General features: G+C 42.9%; 1 protein-coding gene across 5 annotated transcripts in view; it reads left to right on the top strand.

Moving 5' to 3' along the window:
- EYA4 (EYA transcriptional coactivator and phosphatase 4) overlaps positions 1-20,065 on the top strand; it is a 533,493-nt gene that overhangs the window by 193,499 nt on the left and 319,929 nt on the right. The window lies entirely within an intron of this gene.

The raw sequence follows: 20,065 nt of genomic DNA, 5'->3' as shown, positions 1-20,065 counted from the left end.
GGTTGGGGCTAAAGTTAGGGCTAGGGTTGCGGCTAAAGTTAGGGTTAGAGTTATTATTAGGGTTAGGATTTGGATTAGGGTTGGTATTAAGGTTAGGGTTGGCATTAGGGTTACGTTTGGGATTAGGGTTAGGTTTGGGATTAGGGTTAAGGTTAGGGTTGGGATTAGGGTTAGGGGTGTATTGGGATTAGGGTTAGGTTTGAGGTTAGGGTTGAGATTAGGATTAGGGGTGTGTTGGATTTAGGGTTTTGATTAGGGTTATGGTTAGAGTTGAGATTAGGGTTGTTTTGGGGTTAGGGCTGTGATTATCATTAGGGTTGTGATTAGGATTATGGATCAGGTTGGGATTAGGGTTAGGGGTGTGTTGGGGTTAGGATTGGATTTAGAATTGGGGGGTTTCCACTGTTTAGGTACATCAGTGGGTCTCCAAACACTGCAGCCAATTTTGCGCTCAAAAAGTCAAATGGTGCTCCCTCCCTTCTGAGCTCTGCCGTGCGCCAAAACAGTGGTTTACCCCCACATATGGGGCATCAGCGTACTCGTGATAAATTGGACAACAAGTTTTGCAGTCCGATTTCTCCTGTTACTCTTGTGAAAAAAAAAAACTTGGGGGCTAAATTATCTTTTTTGTGGAAAAAAAAATATTTTCACGACTCTGCATTATAAACTTCTGTGAAGCACATTCAAAGTTCTCACCACACATCTAGATAAATTCCATGGGGGGTCTAGTTTCCAAAATGGGGTCACTTGTGGGGGTTTCTACTGTTTAGGCACATCAGGGGCTCTCCAAACACGACATGGCGTTTGATCTCAATTCCAGCCAATTCTACATTGAAAAAGTAAAATGGCACTCCTTCTCTTCCAAGCTCTGCGGTGCGCCCAAACAGTGGTTTACCCCCACATATGGGGTATTGATGTACTCAGGAGAAATTGCACAACAACTTTTGTGGTCTAATTTCTCCTGTTACCCTTGTGAAAATAAGAATTTGTGGGTGAAAAAATCATTTTTGTGTAAACAAATGCGATTTTTTTATTTTCACGGCTCTACGTTATAAACTTCTGTGAAGTACTTGGGGGTTCAAAGTGCTCACCACACATCTAGATAAGTTCCTTAAGGGGTCTAGTTTCCAAAATGGTGTCAATTGTGGGGGGTTTCCACTGTTTAGGCACATCAGGGGCTCTCTAAACGTGACATGGCATCCAATCTCAATTCCAGCCAATTCTGCATTGAAAACGTCAAACGGCGCTCCTTCACTTCCAAGCTCTGCTGTGTGCCCAAACAATGGTTTACCCTCACATATGGGGTATCGGCGTATTCAGGAGAAAGTGCACAATGAAATTTAAGGTTAAATTTCAGTTTTTTACACTTGTGAAAATAAAAAAAAATGGTTCTGAATAAAATGTTTGCAAAAAAAGTTAAATGTTCATTTTTTCCATCCACATTGTTTCAGTTCCTGTGAAGCACGTAAAGGGTTAATAAACTTCTTGAAGGTGGTTTTGAGCACCTTGAGGGGTGAAGTATTTAGAATAGTGTCACACTTGGTTATTTTCTATCATATAGACCCCTCAAAATGACTTCAAATGTGATGTGGTCCCTAAAAAAAATGGTGTTGTAAAAATGAGAAATTGCTGGTCAACTTTTAACCCTTATAACTCCCTAACAAAAAAAAAATTTGCTTCCAAAATTGTGCTGATATAAAGTAGATATGTGGGAAATGTTATTTATTAACTATTTTTCGTGACATATCTCTCTGATTTAAGGGCATAAACATACAAAGTTTGAAAAGTGCAAAATTTTAAAATTTTTTGCCATATTTCCATTTTTTTCATAAATAATTGCAAGTAATATCAAATAAATGTTTCCATTATCATGAAGTACCATATGTCTCGAAAAAACAATCTCCGAATTAGCGGGATCCGTTAAAATATTCCAGAGTTATAACCTCATAAAGTGACAGTGGTCAGAATTGTAAAAATTGGCTCGGTCATTAAGTACCAAATTGGCTCTGTCACTAAGGGATTAATAATAGACATGCAAATGGTGTTGGGGTATGCCTTAATTCACACTGCCCGCATTCTCCACCATATGTGATGCAGCGATGTCCTTGCTGTGCAGTGAGAAGGCAATGACCAATATAAAGTTCAAAAATAAAGTCTTGTTTATTTTATAGCATACTCACAAACCGAAAAAATAAGCAAACAAGTCCTTTGGTACACAGCCGGGAAAAATAAAGATAGTCCACATTCCGTTGCCGTGAATGTAAACACCACCGTGTATACTGGGGTGTCCGGCTTTTTAGGCTCTGCCTGGCCCGTGCTGCTCCACACGGAAAGAGCTCCTCATAAGCCTCCTGCTAAGTCTGATTACCAGACCAATACTGACACACCCAAACACTCTTGCAGGGTTTTTTTTTCTTTCCTCAAGATTCTATGGCCATGGGCCACTATAAGATCTGGGCTGATGGAAACGGACCGGCCCCACTACCTTCCTGCAGTCTGTTTCAAAAATTAAAGCCCATACCGGGTTTTCCTGAATAATTTCTGGGTCAAATAACTTGACCCAGTTCACACTCACTCTTATTCTTCCCTGTGTCTCACAGGCAACCTGCTGAGAGCAAAGGGAATTCCAACGGATCTAATATGCTTCTAAGCACATCCTGGGGGATACATAGCGACCCTCGCATATGACACCGGTCACTGCCTCACAGTATGTTGAATGTATGTAGCATGTTGTATGTATGTTGTATGTATGTATGTATGTTGTATGTATGTTGAATGTATGTAGTATGTATGTAGTATGTTGTATGTATGTATGTAGTATGTATGTATTATGTTGTATGTACAGTGGGGCAAAAAAGTATTTAGTCAGTCAGCAATAGTGCAAGTTCCACCACTTAAAAAGATGAGAGGCATCTGTAATTTACATCATAGGTAGACCTCAACTATGGGAGACAAACTGAGAAAAAAAAATCCAGAAAATCACATTGTCTGTTTTTTTATCATTTTATTTGCATATTATGGTGGAAAATAAGTATTTGGTTAGAAACAAAATTTCATCTCAATACTTTGTAATATATCCTTTGTTGGCAATGACAGAGGTCAAACGTTTTCTGTAAGTCTTCACAAGGTTGCCACACACTGTTGTTGGTATGTTGGCCCATTTCCCCATGCAGATCTCCTCTAGAGCAGTGATGTTTTTGGCTTTTCGCTTGGCAACACGGACTTTCAACTCCCTCCAAAGGTTTTCTATAGGGTTGAGATCTGGAGACTGGCTAGGCCACTCCAGGACCTTGAAATGCTTTTTACGAAGCCACTCCTTCGTTGCCCTGGCGGTGTGCTTTGGATCATTGTCATGTTGAAAGACCCAGCCACGTTTCATCTTCAATGCCCTTGCTGATGGAAGGAGGTTTGCACTCAAAATCTCACGATACATGGCCCCATTCATTCTTTCATGTACCCAGATCAGTCGTCCTGGCCCCTTTGCAGAGAAACAGCCCCAAAGCATGATGTTTCCACCACCATGCTTTACAGTAGGTATGGTGTTTGATGGATGCAACTCAGTATTCTTTTTCCTCCAAACACGACAAGTTGTGTTTCTACCAAACAGTTCCAGTTTGGTTTCATCAGACCATAGGACATTCTCCCAAAACTCCTCTGGATCATCCAAATGCTCTCTAGCAAACTTCAGACGGGCCTGGACATGTACTGGCTTAAGCAGTGGGACACGTCTGGCACTGCAGGATCTGAGTCCATGGTGGCGTAGTGTGTTACTTATGGTAGGCCTTGTTACATTGGTCCCAGCTCTCTGCAGTTCATTCACTAGGTCCCCCCGCGTGGTTCTGGGATTTTTGCTCACCGTTCTTGTGATCATTCTGACCCCACGGGGTGGGATTTTGCGTGGAGCCCCAGATCGAGGGAAATTATCAGTGGTCTTGAATGTCTTCCATTTTCTAATTATTGCTCCCACTGTTGATTTCTTCACTCCAAGCTGGTTGGCTATTGCAGATTCAGTCTTCCCAGCCTGGTGCAGGGCTACAATTTTGTTTCTGGTGTCCTTTGACAGCTCTTTGGTCTTCACCATAGTGGAGTTTGGAGTCAGACTGTTTGAGGGTGTGCACAGGTGTCTTTTTATACTGATAACAAGTTTAAACAGGTGCCATTACTACAGGTAATGAGTGGATTAAAGAGGAGACTCTTAAAGAAGAAGTTACAGGTCTGTGAGAGCCAGAAATCTTGATTGTTTGTTTCTGACCAAATACTTATTTTCCACCATAATATGCAAATAAAATGATAAAAAAACAGACAATGTGATTTTCTGGATTTTTTTTTCTCAGTTTGTCTCCCATAGTTGAGGTCTACCTATGATGTAAATTACAGACGCCTCTCATCTTTTTAAGTGGTGGAACTTGCACTATTGCTGACTGACTAAATACTTTTTTGCCCCACTGTATGTAGTATATATGTAGTATGTTTGTTTTATTTTTGTTTTTTTACATTCAACACATTAGCAGGATGATGGGACTACTACTGTCCCATCATTGGCTAATGTGTCAATCACTGCCATTGTAGCAGGCATAGCCTGATGGGACTTGTAGTCACATCGGACGATGCCTGCACACACAGACACAAAGACCCCTGAGAGGCCCGTACTGACCCCCGGCAGGCCGCACAGACCCCCGAGAGGCCTGTACAGACCCCCAGCAGGCCCGCACAGACCTACGGCAGCCTGCACAGACCCCCGAGAGGCCCGTACAGACCCCCAGCAGGCCCGCTCAGACCCCCCACGGTCCCACACAGACACGCAGTCTCTGCCCACGCACCGCCCATACTCTTCCCCCCTCCGGAACAGGATGTACAAGGAAAGAAAGGGCTTATTTTCATTCCGATATTTGTGTCCCATTGTCTTGCACTGGTTTCCGGTATCGGCGATATCCGATATTTTTTGGATATCAGCCGATCCAATCCAATCTCGATATTTCCCGATATCAGAAGGTATCGCTCAACACTAGTGGCAAACAAACAATTGTACTCTGCAGTCGTGTGTTTGCCATTTTTGTAAAAATTATTATATTCTGCAGCTGTCTCTTTGCCATTTGTAGGCCAAACAAATAATTTTACTGTGCCACTGGGTCTATACATGTAGTGTGGCAAATAAATAAATCTCAGCAGCCGTCTTTATGCCTTTTGAATAGTAATTTCGGCTCTCCTGTGGATGGTGCCCAAGCAGGATCCTATCCCATGTAAATCTTGTAGAAAACTTGGCACCAGGGATGGACTAAGTATCGGGCACTTCTGGCAAATGCCAGAAGGGCCGATGCCTGTAGTGGGCCACTCGATCCGTGCATGCTCCGCCACTGTCAGCACCGCAATCATGCAGTATTCTGCATCGTCACCTGTCCTGCTGGCGAGTTTGCACTTCGAAGGTACGTTGTGTAGTGGGAGTGTCAGTGGAGTGGCAGTCTCTGGGAGCTGCAGCTGCTCATTGGCTGTGCATCTCCATGCTTTGATTGGCTGCCAGGCTGCAATTGGCCTGACGCTGATTGGTGCATCAAGGCAGCATAGGGCAGGCTTAGAAGGTGGAAAGTGCGCACTCAGGAGCACGCTCCGTCAGTACCTGAGCTACTTGAGCTCTATACTGTAACCAAATCTCACCTCCGGGATATGTGTCCCTGGGAAAGAGTCAGCCTAAAGCCAGGATCACACATGCGAGAAATACGGCCAAGTCTCGCATGTTAATACCCAGCATTGCCACTGTAACTCAGGAGTGGAGCGTGCGGCCGTATAGCAATACATGCAGCCGCATTCTCCGCTCCTGAGTGACGGCGGCAATGCCGGGTATTAACATGCAAGAGTCAGCCGTATTTCTCGCATGTGTGATCCCGGCCTAATAGGGAGGGAGCGGCCAGGACCTCTCACCATCGCAGGTCCTGCACCCACAGCATGCGGGGTCGTCAGGAGAGTGGGGGTATGTGTGGACATCTCCAGCAGAGCATTGCACCTCTTTGTGGAGGGCTGCTGCACTCCTCACTGCACACACGGACAAGCAGGGTGACAGTCTGCAGAGCATTGCTTCTCTACTTGTGCGCGTATCTGCAGAGCATTGCTTCTCTTCTTGTGCATGTATCTGCAGAGCATCACTTCCCTACCTGTGCTTGTATCTGCAGAGAATCACTTCCCTACCTGTGCATGTATCTGCAGAGCATCACTTACCTACCTGTGCGTGCATCTGTAGAGCATCACTTCCCTACGTGTGCATGTATCTGCAGAGCATCACTTCCCTACCTGTGCATGTATCTGCAGAGCATTGTTTCTCTACTTGTGCATGTATCTGCAGAGCATCACTTACCTATCTGTGCATGTATCTGCAGAGCATCACTTCCCTACCTGTGCATGCATCTGTAGAGCATCACTTCCCTACGTGTGCATGTATCTGCAGAGCATTGTTTCTCTACTTGTGCATGTATATGCAGAGCATCACTTCCCTACGTGTGCATGTATCTGCAGAGCATCACTTCTCTACCTGCAGATACATGCACAAGTAGGGAAGTGACTGACTACAACTGTCAGCATTGCCTGGGCTCGCTGATCGCAGGGAGACCAGGCAAGGATGATGACAGTTGTTGTTTGCACCCAGCGCCTGGGAATAGAGCTAACGGTACTGCTTTTCCCAGCCCCTAGAGCATTTCATTCTGGTATGTGTAATGATTTTTAAGGTTTATGTCAGCTGCCATCAATCCCTGGTGTAAGTAATGGAGAGGTGTCTGACGAGACCCAGCGACTCTGAAGAGTGGTGACGGTAGTAACAATACCGCTCTTCACAGTCATCGAGCGCAGCTCAAGACCCGGAATATCTGAAGAGTGGTGACATTGCAAATGGAACTAGCAAGTGGAATTGATAGGCAACTGGCAAGACAACCTTTATAAAGCAGTAATTCTGCCATTGATGACCGTAAATCATTTATCTGTTCTCATCCTTTTTGGCTGTTGTTTTGGTCACTTTTGTATTTTGTCATTTCTCTCATCCCTAGAGGTACAATAGCATGAGGCGGTGCCTACAACCCACAGAAGTTTCTCAAGTAGTGCAGCTCATCCAGGATGGCACATCAAGACTAATTCAGTCCTTAAGACCTAGTAAACACACAAAAATATATCAAATAAAGCTAGTAAAACTGAGTTACTCTTTAAAGCCAGCAGGGGACATAGAAAAATCCTGCAACGTGAGACAAGATGGATCTTTTTGCTGGAATCCATCCCAATTGCCAAGCCTGGCTAACAGAGGCATGGTCTCTATAACCTGGAATGAAAATGATCCAAGATCCCCATGATGTTTCTCAACCATGTGGCGTGCTATGGGGGTGTCACGTTTGTTGTTCATGTCTCCCACATGTTCACCTGTCCTGACCCTTAGTTGTCCTTTTGTCTTGCACACATAATTTTGAAGGCATGTGCAAGTGCACAAGTAGACCTCTCCTACTGTCCTACATCTGGCAAAATCCCTATTCTTAAGTATTCTCCCTGTCGTCACACTGTAGAATGTATTTGACTGACAAATTTGCAGGTGTTGCAGCCTCTACATTTAAACGTGCCAATATTTCTGCGCTCGAGCCACGTACCTCCTGGTTTAGGGGGATTAAAATGACTATGGACCACATAGTCACGTACAGATTGTCCCCTTCTATAGGTGATTAATGGAACTCTTGGAATAGAGTCAGCTATATCAGGGTCTGCTCTCAGGACATCCCAGTAACGTCTCAGGATACCCATCACCTTGTTATTTTGGTCATCAAAGGTCCCGATTAGTCTAGTTATCCCTTCTTTTTTATGGCTTAGAGGTAAGTAACTGCATGCATTTTGACATCTGGACCTTTTCATAGCTTATATTGACAACTTGTCTTGGGTAGCCTCTTTCCTGGAAACATTGTTTCAAGGTGTTGGCTCATTGATCAAAATTGGACAAGAGGATCAGTTTTGGCGAAGCCTCAGAAATTGCCCCTTTGGTATATCTCTCTTTAGACTCGTGGGATGGTAGCTTTCCCATCTGAGGAGGCTGTTCGTGGCTGTTTTTTTTACTATAGATAGTACTGCTCAACATCCCCTGGTTATCGTTTATGATACATACATCCAGGAAGGGGATACTATGACCACCCACTTCTTAAGTGAATCTTAGACTTTAATTGTTTAGATTACGGTGAACAACAAATTGTTTAAATGACTGACCATAACCCGACCACTGGACAAGGATGTCATCAATATATCGCCCCCAAAAAACAATGTGGGGGCACCATGTAACATCCTCATCCTGAAAAACCTCCCATGTATCCTCCCACCAGCCCAGGAGCAAATTATCATTTGTGGGGGCACAAGGAGTCCCCAATGTCATGCCCCTGAGCTGGTGGAAGAACTTACCAATGAAAAGGAAATAGCTGTGGCTCAACACATATCATAGTAGCTTTGTCAAAAAATTTTGTGGATGACTATGATTTCCCCTTGTCTTAAGATAGTAGTTAACAACTTAAATTCTCTTTTCATGTGGGATGCTGCTGTATAATGTCTCCACATCTATTGATGACAAGATAGTATATGGTTCAAGTTGAATGCCATCAATTTTGGTAAGTAAATCAGAGATGACTCTGGTATATGATGGTAAGGTCAGTACGAACGGGCATAAAATTTGATCAAGATATACACTAAAATTTTTGCACAGCGCATCAATACCTGCCACAATTAGGCATCCCCTAAATGGATTGCAGCCCTTGTGTATTTTTGGTAGGGAATAAAACATAGCCAGTGTAGGATATTTGGGATACATGAAATCAAATTTGTTCCTAGATATGAGGCCGTCCCTCAATGCCTCAGTCAATAATTCTCCCAGCTCGGTTTGGTAGGGTAATGTGGGATCCTTCCTGAGAACGTCATATGTTGCGGAGTCAGAGAGAATGGAAAGTCAGAGAGGCCCAGTGCCTGCTCACTGCAGGACTTTGCTCTGCCCTCAAAAGGGCAGATAAGAATGCCTGCGCAGGAACGCGATTCCAGGGAGCCTATGTGGATGACGCAGGGATGCGTCATCCACATAAAGCAAGCAGGAGGACAGCATCTCAAAAAGATGAGAGGCACTGGACCAAGAATAGCAACACCCCTCAGACCGGACCGCCTGCAGGTGAGTATAATAAAAGTTATTTTTCTGCTCTTACAGGTCAGATCGGGGGCTTATGTAAAGCAACAGAGTATAACTCCAAGTAAATCAAACTTCTGTGAAATCAAACTGTCCACTTAGGAAGCAACACTGTTTGACAATCAATTTCACATGCTGTTCTGCAAATGGAATAGACAACACATGGAAATTATTGGCAATTCTCAATACACACTCAATAAAGGAGTGGCTCTGCAGGTGGGGACCACAGACCACATCTCAGTACCAATGCTTTCTGGCTGATGTTTGGTCACTTTTGAATGTTGGTTGTGCTTTCACACTTGTGGTAGCATGAGACGGACTCTACAACCCACACAAGTGGCTCAGGTAGTGCAGCTCATCCAGGATGGCACATAAATGCGAGCTGTGGCAAGAAGGTTTGCTGTGTCTGTCAGCGTAGAGTCCAGAGGCTGAAGGCGCTACCAGACGACAGGCCAGTACACCAGGAGACATGGAGGGTGCCGTAGGAGGGCAACAACCCAGCAGCAGGACCGCTACCTCAGCCTTTGTTCAAGGAGGAACAGGAGGAGCACTGCCAGAGCTCTGCAAAATGACCTCCAGCAAGCCACAAATGTGCATGTGTCTGCACAAATGGTTAGAAACCAACTCCGTGAGGATGGTCTGAGTGCCCAACATCCACAGATGGGGGTTGTGCTCACAGCCCAACACCGTGCAGGATGTTTGCCAATCCTGGTGTTCTTTAGCAAATGCCAAATTCACCACTGGCACCCTGTGCTCTTTACAGATTAAAGCAAGTTCCCACTGAGCACAGACATGTCAGACGTGACAAATTCTGGAGATGCCGTGGAGAGCAATCTGCTGGCTGCAACATCATTCAGCAAGACAGGTTTGGCAGTGGGACAGTAATGATGTGGGGTGGCATGTCTTTGGAGGGCCATACAGCCCTTCATGTGCTCGCCAGAGGTAGCCTCACTGCCATTAGGCCCCAAGATGAGATCCTCAGACCCCTTGTGAGACCATATGCTGGTGTGGTTGGCCCTGAGTTCCTCCCAATGCAGGACAATGCCAGACCTCATGTGACTGGAGTGTCTGCAGTTCCTGCAAGATGAAGGCATTGAAGCTATGGACTGGCCTGCCCGTTCCCCAGACCTGAATCCAATTCAACACATCTGGAACGTCATGTCTCACACCATCCACCAACGTCACGTTGCACCACAGACTGTCCAGGAGTTGGCAGATGCTTTAGTCCATGTCTGGGAAGAGATCCCTCAGGAGACCATCTGCCACCTCATCAGGAGCATGCCCAGGCATTGTAGGGAGGTCATACAGGCACGTGGAGGCCACACACACTACTGAGCATCATTTCCTTGTCTTGAGGCATTTCCACTGAAGTTGGATCAGCCTGTAACTTCATTTTCCACTTTGATTTTGAGCATCATTCCAACTCCAGACCTCCGTAGGATATTAGTTGTGATTTACATTGATCATTTTGAGGTTTTATTGTTCTCAACACATTCTGCTATGTAATGAATAAAGCACAGTTCTCTAAATCCATCAATACCATTTTATTCCTAGATGCTGGTAAACAAAAATGTTTTATAGGATCCACTGGGTGTATCTGCAATGTTCATTTAATATGGATTTGCAAGACCTATTTAACATGCTGTAATGTTGTGAGACATGCAACCAAATGCTAAGGTCATGGTGTCTCGTTTTTCTAGTCTTTGATGTATGCAGACTATGTTGTAATAGCCATCACATATCTCCATTCTTTATTTCCAGCCACTATGAAGTCCAGCTCAATTTTATTATATATCTTACTTCAAACTAAATGCAATTATGGTCTTGGTCTAGTCCATAAAGGTCCCTATTGAAGTTAAAATTTGTCTTTCAAAATCATATATTTTTACTTGGATTGTTTAATGATATGCTGCTCTTTGCAGTATATCTGGCTAACTTTTGAGTATGAATTTGATATCCTATACAAAACTAGTCTTTATGAGATGGAGTTAGTTGCAAACTCAAATTTTTATGGGTCATTTGAATACATTTAAAATGATGTTCTATCCAAAAATATTTTATGAACTTTGTTGCCTACCCCTTAAGTTTCCTAAATTTCTTTTGGGTAATTTTCAATCAGCCAACATGCATTTCATTTTATTTAAGCACACCAATGCCAGAGAATTTCTAGTCTAATTCTATTTCACACCTTTAAAAATAGAGGCATGATACGTCCAAATGTTACTATTTACCAGAAAACTGTTTTATTTTAGTCATTTACAGCATGGTGGGATCCAAACTCTTCACAAAAGTGGATACTGGTTAAATGACTTTACATCAGGCACAATTATACATGACTATTGCTAGAGGGGGAATATTTGAAACCCATCTCATAAACCCCTCTACATTTGTCCATGAGTTAGCAGTAGCAGCAAGGTAGTAGTGTTAAATAAAATATAACTTTTAATAAATATTTTAAAAGAGGACTCTAGCCCCAAACAACACCAAAAGCAAAATAACAAAAACCAAAAAACCACACACAATCACGTATAATACCAGACGCTCCTTCCTAGCGCTGTAGTCCTTATAGCATGGTGAAAAGCATTTTCTTATTACACCATAGTGGGAATACCCTATCGAGACATTGCACAATTACTTTGTGCCTAGCATACTATTTGTGCGCAATAAATAGTATGTTTTTAACAATCCAGGGTATAAACAGGAAAGGTCTCACCCAACTCCAGGGACCTTCCTTACAGCGTCATTCCATGCGTCCGATGCATAAAAACCGGGGGAGGATTTTCCACAGATCCTACTTACAACCCCTTTTCACTCTGATGTAGACGGACCCCATGGGAAGCCTCCTTGTTAGTCAACTCTCCCGACGCGTTTCTTTGGGCTCTATCATCAGGGGAGAAGCCCAGTGTAAAAAGAATTTGTGTGTGTGCCAATCATCGCACTTCACACCGGAGGACCCGACTCACCACGCGCGGGTACTTCATTTTATATAAGGCGCCGTATTGTAAGTGTCCGCCTACCATGTCTCTCTTCCGCCTTCAAGCGCGGTTTCCGGGTGTACAGGGCGTCACATGACCATTGCCGGTCACACCCCCAAAGGCTTGCGTGAAACGCATCCTGACACGCAAGGCCATATTTTCGGAATATCCGGGGTAAACATTCTCCGCCCCGGAGGCATGTACAGGTGAATGATTAATGCCTGATATTGTAATGAGCCTAACCAGGCTCTGAAATAAAATAAATAGCGTTTAACCCCCGGAGTAACCTGGTGGAGTGTTTTAAACCTCTTTAAGGGGGTGCACTTATCAAAAAATCAAAAAAATCCTACCACCTCCATTGATGGACGGAGGATATAAATAAGAAGGGACATTGGCAGTTCCCAAAACAAGGGCACAACAACAGAAATTATAGAAGGCTACAAATGGTGATCTACATAAATACTGGTTGAAAACCAATCACCTTCATACATTCCGAATTTACCGATCATACGCTCATACAGAGCATGCCTAGATAATACTTCCTCAAAAGAAAAACAGAAAGCAAAAGCCCAAAGGCACAGGGGCAATTGATATCAAATTCACCACACGGTCGATGACATGAGGATGGATACGGTGGTAGTAACATTGGAGATCTAGCGGGATATGGGCCAAAAAAGAAAATATTAAGTTTTCCCTATAATACCCTAAATAGCGATCCTACCTAACCTGTGGGGGTTGGCACCCTATTAGAAATGAGAAATCGGTGCCCCCACTCCACGGTGGCTGTCCCTATGGGCCCTGATTCATTCTAACCACAAACCCTCACTAAGTGCAAGGAAAAGGAACTACATAAGAATAGTAAAGACCCACAGAGAGGGGCTCTTTTGGGACCGGAGGAAAAAATGCTCAAATATTTACAAAAAGCAACCAAATGTCAGGGTCTCGTTTAAACCCAAAGGTTGTTGTGTTTTAAGGCGGAAGATCCATTTGGTCTCGCACTGCAAGATCCTCCTGTCCCAATTGCCACCCCTTTTAGGTGCCTCTATCTTGTCGATCCCCATAAATTTGAGACCCATTATGTCCCCATCATGTATTGTGGCCATATGTCTTGCCAGGGGTGTATCTCTCTTTAGAGCAATGTCTCTCAGGTGTTCACCCACCGGTCTCCTCAACTGCCATCTGGTTTTTCCCACGTACTCCATGTCACAGGGGCAAGTAGCTTTATAAATAACTCCCTTTGACCTGCAGTTAATGAAGTGACGGATCTCGTATTCCTGTTTCGTTACATTGCTCTTAAACACCTGTCCAGTTTCCATAACCGGGCACCCCACACAGCCACTACAGCGGTAACATCCCCTGGTCTTGTTGGTAAGCCAAGTATCGCTTCTTGGGGGACAAAAATGGCTATGTACCACTCTGTCTCCTATTGATCTACCTTTTTGAAAGGTGATCGAGGGATGGAGTCCCACTAGATCTCCAATGTCACCATCCATCCGTAAGATTGACCAATGCTTATTTAGGATTGACCTCACCTGATTGGCTCCTGTATTGTATGTAGTTATATAGCGACAAACAGGCGATTCCTCCTGTCGAGAGGGTGGATTCAAGAGTAGATCCCTACTCATATCCTTGGTTTCCCTAAAGTTACTCCAACTCTCTGGAGAGAGTGGGTTATGAAATTTTTAAAACTTCCCTTTTGAATTCCTTGTCAAGCAAAGCTTTGCAACACCATAACCCCCACTGTTCATAGATAGATTGGCAGAAAAATAAAAAAAATGACCTTAGCCGATTTGACCAAGTCCTTAAAGGGATAACCGGTCAAATATGATAAATCTGCAGTCACTCTGTGTGACTGCATGCTTATAAATCCCCACAGAACATGCACTGTGGGTTGCGAGGATTTTCCAGTTTCTGATGAGGGACCAGCAGGTATGTATGTGTTATTCATAGTCCCTGCCAGAAGTTGACTAGTTGTCACAACCTTGCTATGTACACTTGTGTTAAGCAAGGCTGCATACACTAGATGGCCATCCCCACTGAACAACAGTGTCATTAGAGGGGGCACGGCCTCGCTCAATACTAGTGCATGTCTGAGGCCACGCCTACTATTAGGGTTCTGGCCAGGAGTATGACTAACACATACATACCTGCCAGTCTCAGCTCAGGAACCGGCAACTCTTTGTAGCGCCCAGTGTGTGTACTTAGGGGATTCGCAAGTCTGAATTCATTCTTTTAAATGGGAACTAAATATAAAAATGATGCTAAGTTTTTATACATAAATAATCAATGGTAATAAGCAATACTAGTTGGCCCGTGCAAAATTTTCGCACATTGGTTGTTGGGGGCGCAGGCAATTTCAGGAAAATCAAGCTGGTCAAATATTAATGTATTTAAGCCCTTTATGACCCTGGGATTTTCCATTTTTCCGTGTTTGTTTTTCGCTCCCCTCCTTCCCAGAGCCAGAACTTTATTTTATTTTTCTGTCAATATGGCCATGTGAGGGCTTATTTTTTACAGGAAAAGTTTTACTTTTGAACAAAATTATTGGTTTTACTATGTTGTGTACTAGAAAAGGTGAAAAGTGCGGTGAAATTGCAAAAAAAGTGCAATGCCACACTTGGTTTTTGTTTGGCTTTTTTGCTAGGTTCACTAAATGCTAAAACTGACTTGCAAATTTGATTCTCCAGGTCATTACGAGTTCATAGACGCCAAACATGTCTAGGTTCTTTTTATCTAAGTGGTGAAAACTTATTCCAAAATTTGCTAAAAAAAAAGCAAAACAAATTGCGCCATCTTCCTATACCCGTAGCATCTCCATTTTTCGTGATCTGGGGTCGGGTTAGGGCTTATTTTTTGTGTGCTGAGCTGACGTTTTTAATGATACCATTTTGGTGCAGATATGTTCTTTTGATCGCCCACTATTGAATTTAAATGTATTTTTGGGGCGTTTCAAATTTTTTTCTCGCTATGCCGTTTAGCGATCAGGTTAATCCTTTTTTTACTGGTAGATTGGGGGATTCTGAACGCGTCGATACCAAATATATGTATATTTGATTTTTTTTATTGTTTTATTTTGAATGGGGCGAAAGGGGGGTGATTTAGATTTTTTCATATATTTTTTATTTTTTTCATATTTTTTTTAAACATTTTGTTTTTACTTTTGCCATGCTTCAATAGTCTCCATGGGAGGCTAGAAGCTGGCACAACTGGATCAGCTCAGCTACATAGGAGCGATCATAAGATCGCACCTATGTAGCTGAATTACAGGCTTGCTATGAGCGCCGACCACAGGGTGGCACTCACAGCAAGCCAGCATCAGAAACCATAGAGGTCTCAAGGAAACCTTGACCAAGGTTACTATGCCGATGCATCGCTGACCCCCGATTGTGTGACGAGGGTCAGCGATGCGCTCATTTCCGGCCCTAATAGCGACAGGTGGATCGTGATTCCACCCTTCGCTATTGCTTGCACGTGTCAGCTGTTCAAAACAGCTGACATGTCCCGGCTTTGATGCAGGCTCATCGCTGGAGCCCACATCAAAGCAGGAGATCTGACCTCAGACGTACTATCCCGTCCGAGGTCAGAAAGAGGTTAATGAGATGATGAACACAGAGAGGTATTTATATATGTAGATTGGTAATACAATAAATTAGTTTCATAAGTAGAGGCTAAAAATTGTCTAGAGGTTGTGGTGCCACCTACAGGTTATTGTTTTTTTTCTGCAGGTTTCTCAAAATGAATGTTTTAACTGTATTTATTGATCAAATCATGAAGGTGTGGTTTGTTTGTGTCTTTTCTTGCTGAAAGGGGCAAGTTTACCTTTCAAATGGTGTATTATTTGTGTGTGGGGGGCAAAGTAATCACCGAAAAAGCAGTGCATGTTTACAAATGTGTTTGCATATGTGACTCACCATTTGTGTGTGTGTGGCAAAGTAATCACTGAAAAAGCAGTGCATGTTTACAAATGTTTTTGCATATCTGACTCACCTGCAGTGAAGTGTGGAATCCTCGAATTTGCCTGAAATAGGCTGGGCAAGCACTTCGGCAAGCTGGAAAGACCCCAAGGCAAATGCCACCTGCAGTTAATTTGACCTTTGAAATGGTGCATCATTTGTGCGTGTCGGCGGAGTATAAACGGAACAAGTGTGCCTAAATCAGCTGGGCAAGGAGTTGTGGTAGTGTGCTTCGGGGTAGTGTGGTGCCACCTGCAGGTCATTTTTCCTTACTGCAGGTTTATGAAAATTAATGTTTAAACTGCATTTTGTGATCACATCATGGATGTGTGGTTTGTTTGGCTATTTTTTTGCTGAAGGGGGCAGTTGATCTTTCAAATGATGTATCATGTGTATGTGTGGGTGCAGTATGAAAGGAGATACAAAACAATGACCAAAAAATAGTGCTTAGAAATAATATATAAGGATTATGGACCATTAAGACCACTTTTGTATTAATCACTATGAACAAATTAAGAAAATTCCTTTGGGATGGGAAGAATTTTAATAGACTTGCCCATAATAATGCTAATTATCCTTCTACTTGTAGAAGACAATGTGGGGACAAATATTTGAGAAGAAATATTTAGGTTTATTTCTAACATTGCTGCCTTACCTCTTAACAAAGCTCTTCCTCTCGTTTATGAGAATCTACCCTCTTTACCTTATAATTAGAGATGGCTATTTTCTCATATTTTGATATGTGCTAGTCAGCACTTAGTTTCAAAATGGAAGTACACTACTTTTGTCACGATTTGACTGATGAGTGACCTGGGACAAGGGGGCACCTTTCCTTTCCCTAACACTAGAGGGGGCACCCTAGCTCACCCTGTTCCCCGGGATGCTTCAGATGGCAAAGATGCCGGGGCCTCCACCCTTGCCTTATCTCCTAGAACAGCCTTACGTCTGTCCCTTTCCTCCATCCGCAGTACATCAACCCAACAGACACGGTGAAGAAGGCAATGGTAAACTAAAAACTCTACACACACCAAATATAAACTCACATATAACAGAGGTATTCACCAGGGTGTGTAGGGAGGGGCAAGAAAGTAAAACAGGGAAGGAAAAGGGATTTCCAAGCATACAAACCAGCCAAAAGTCGCTAATAAACTCCTCCAGCTCTCCTTCACAACACCAATTTCTCCCACTCCACGATCATGCAACAAATTGCTAACACTGATGATGACTAAGTAATCGATTTTATAGGTAAAAGGAGTGGCTAACTGAGCACAGCTGAATGTAGGGGTTTTCCAATATGGCCAATTAACCCCTGTTCTGCTGGAAGAAATGAACACATTTAATACACTGGAGAAGAGCTTCTTCTCAGTGTAGTAGGAGTGACCAGACGCTGTTGTCTTCAGGTTCTGCTCTGTTGCAGCAACACCATGACAGTACCTCCGCTTATATGAGGGACCTCCGGAACCTCACGCCCAGGTTTATCTGGGTGTGCAACATGAAAAGCCAGAACCAATCTGGCAGCATGGACATTAGAGGCCGGTACCTACAACCTCTCCTCTGGACCATACCCCTTCCAATGTACCATGTATTGAAGTGACTAATGAACAAGACGAGAATCTAGGAACTTTGCTATCTGGAAATCAGGATTACCATCAATAATGACAGGAGAAGGTGGTAGAGGCAAAAGTATTGCAGAAGTCACGTATAACAGAGGTATTCACCAGGGTGTGTAGGGAGGGGAACAAAGTAAGACAGGGAAGGATAAGGAATTTCCAAGCCTACAAACCAGCCAACAGTCACTAATAAACTCATCCAGCTCTCCTTCACAACACCAACTTCTCCCACTCCAAGATCATGCAGAAAATTGCTAACACTGATGATGACTTGGTAATAGAAATCAGATTTTATATGGAAAAGGAGTGGCTAACCGAGCTAACCAGCTAATTTTGCTGTTTTTTTATGATTCTTAGTTCTGTTTGAAAAAAATACCGTGATATTTTATCACAACAAACCCCCACCCCATTTTCCTTAGTTTATTTTTCTTCTACACACTTATTCATTCTTTCACAAATTACTTTCCTCTTTAGAATATCTTAACATTTGGTAATTTATTTTCTTGACTATTGAAAAGCTGAATTACTAGCTGTGACCTGTTTGCAACTTTGATTCCAGTCCCTAGATTGTAGTTTGAGTTGAAATAATTCTCTTACTGAGTCTTTTAATATATATATATATATATATATATATATATATATATATATATATATATATATATATATATATATATATATATATATATATATATATATATATATATATATATATATATTTATATATATATATATATATATATATATATATATATAAACAGTACAGACCAAAAATTTGAACACACCTTCTCATGTAAAGGTTTTTCTGTGTGTTCATGACTATGAAAATTGTACATTCACACTGAAGGCATCAAAACTATGAATTAACACATGTGGAATTATATACTTAACAAAAAAGTGTGAGAAACAACTGAAATTATGTCTTATATTCTAGGTTCTTCAAAGTAGCCACCTTTTGCTTTGATGACTGCTTTGCACACTCTTGGCATTCTCTTGATGAGCTTCAAGAGGTAGTCACCGGGAATGGTCTTCCAACAATCTTGAAGGAGTTCCCAGAGATGCTCAGCACTTGTTGGCCCTTTTACCTTCACTCTGCGGTCCAGCTCACCCCAAACCATCTCGATTGGGTTCAGGTCTGGTGACTATGGAGGCCAGGTCATCTGGCGCAGCACCCTATCACACTCCTTCTTGGTCAAATATACCTTACACAGCCTGGAGGTGTGTTTGGGGTCATTGTCCTGTTGAAAAATAAATGATGGTCCAACTAAACGCAAACCGGATGGAACAGCATGTCGCTGCAAGATGCTGTGGTAGCCATGCTGGTTCAGTATGCCTTCAATTTTGAATAAATCCCCAACAGTGTCACCAGCAAAGCACCCCCACACCATCACACCTCCTCCTTCAAGCTTCACGGTGGGAACCAGGCATGTAGAGTCCATCCGTTCACCTTTTCTGCGTCACACAAAGACATGGTGTAAAAGCTCACCGACACAAAAAGAGGACTTAGAAATCCTCCGAAAAATTCAAAAAGTCATAGAGAAAAATGCAGAGATGTTTACCTGCCGAAGCCTCCAACCAAATGCACTAGCAGGGTGCAATGGACCCGATTAATGATGGCAAACACACAGGTGCAAAAAATACAGTTGAAACAACCACTTTCAATCTAGTGTTGGCTGTTTGGCTTTAGTGCACAAAAAGATAAGAGATAATAGTCTGTATGTGGCATTGTTCACACAGGCAATGCAGAGCATCTGGTTTACAGCCTATTAATAAAACACATACAGGTGGGCCGCCCAGTGCTACAAAATGCATGATGTGCGAACAGAGGCCAACAGTTTACAGAGCCATCTTGGTCCGACTGCACCCTGCAAGATAAAGTGCAAAAAAACCCACATATCAATGTTTGTAAGGTATTAGTTTATATTGGGGCCTCAATACATAAGCTGGCAACTCACATCAAGGGTCCTTACATGTTGCCAGTCCTAACGCTAAACATAGAATAAAAGCTCACCGACACAAAAAGAGGACTTAGAAATCCTCAAAAAAATTGAAAAAGTCACAGAGAAAAATGCAGAGATGTTTACCTGCTGAAGCCTCCAACCAAATGCACTAGCAGGGTGCAGCGGACCCGATTAATGATGGCAAACACAGGTGCAAAAAATATCGATGAAACAACCACTTTCAATCTAGTGTGGCTGCTTGGCATTAGTGCACAAAAAGATAAGAGATAATAGTCTGTATGTGGCGTTGTTCACACAGGCAATGCAGAGCATCTGGTTTACAGTCTATTACTAACGCACAAAGACACGGTGGTTGGAACCAAAGATCTCAAATTTGGACTCATCAGACCAAAGCACA

Source organism: Ranitomeya variabilis, chromosome 2 (assembly GCF_051348905.1).
Source record: "Ranitomeya variabilis isolate aRanVar5 chromosome 2, aRanVar5.hap1, whole genome shotgun sequence".
Lineage (NCBI taxonomy): Eukaryota > Metazoa > Chordata > Amphibia > Anura > Dendrobatidae > Ranitomeya > Ranitomeya variabilis.
The sequence above is the reverse complement of the archived record's forward strand: the minus strand, read 5'-3'. Positions and strand labels throughout refer to the sequence as shown.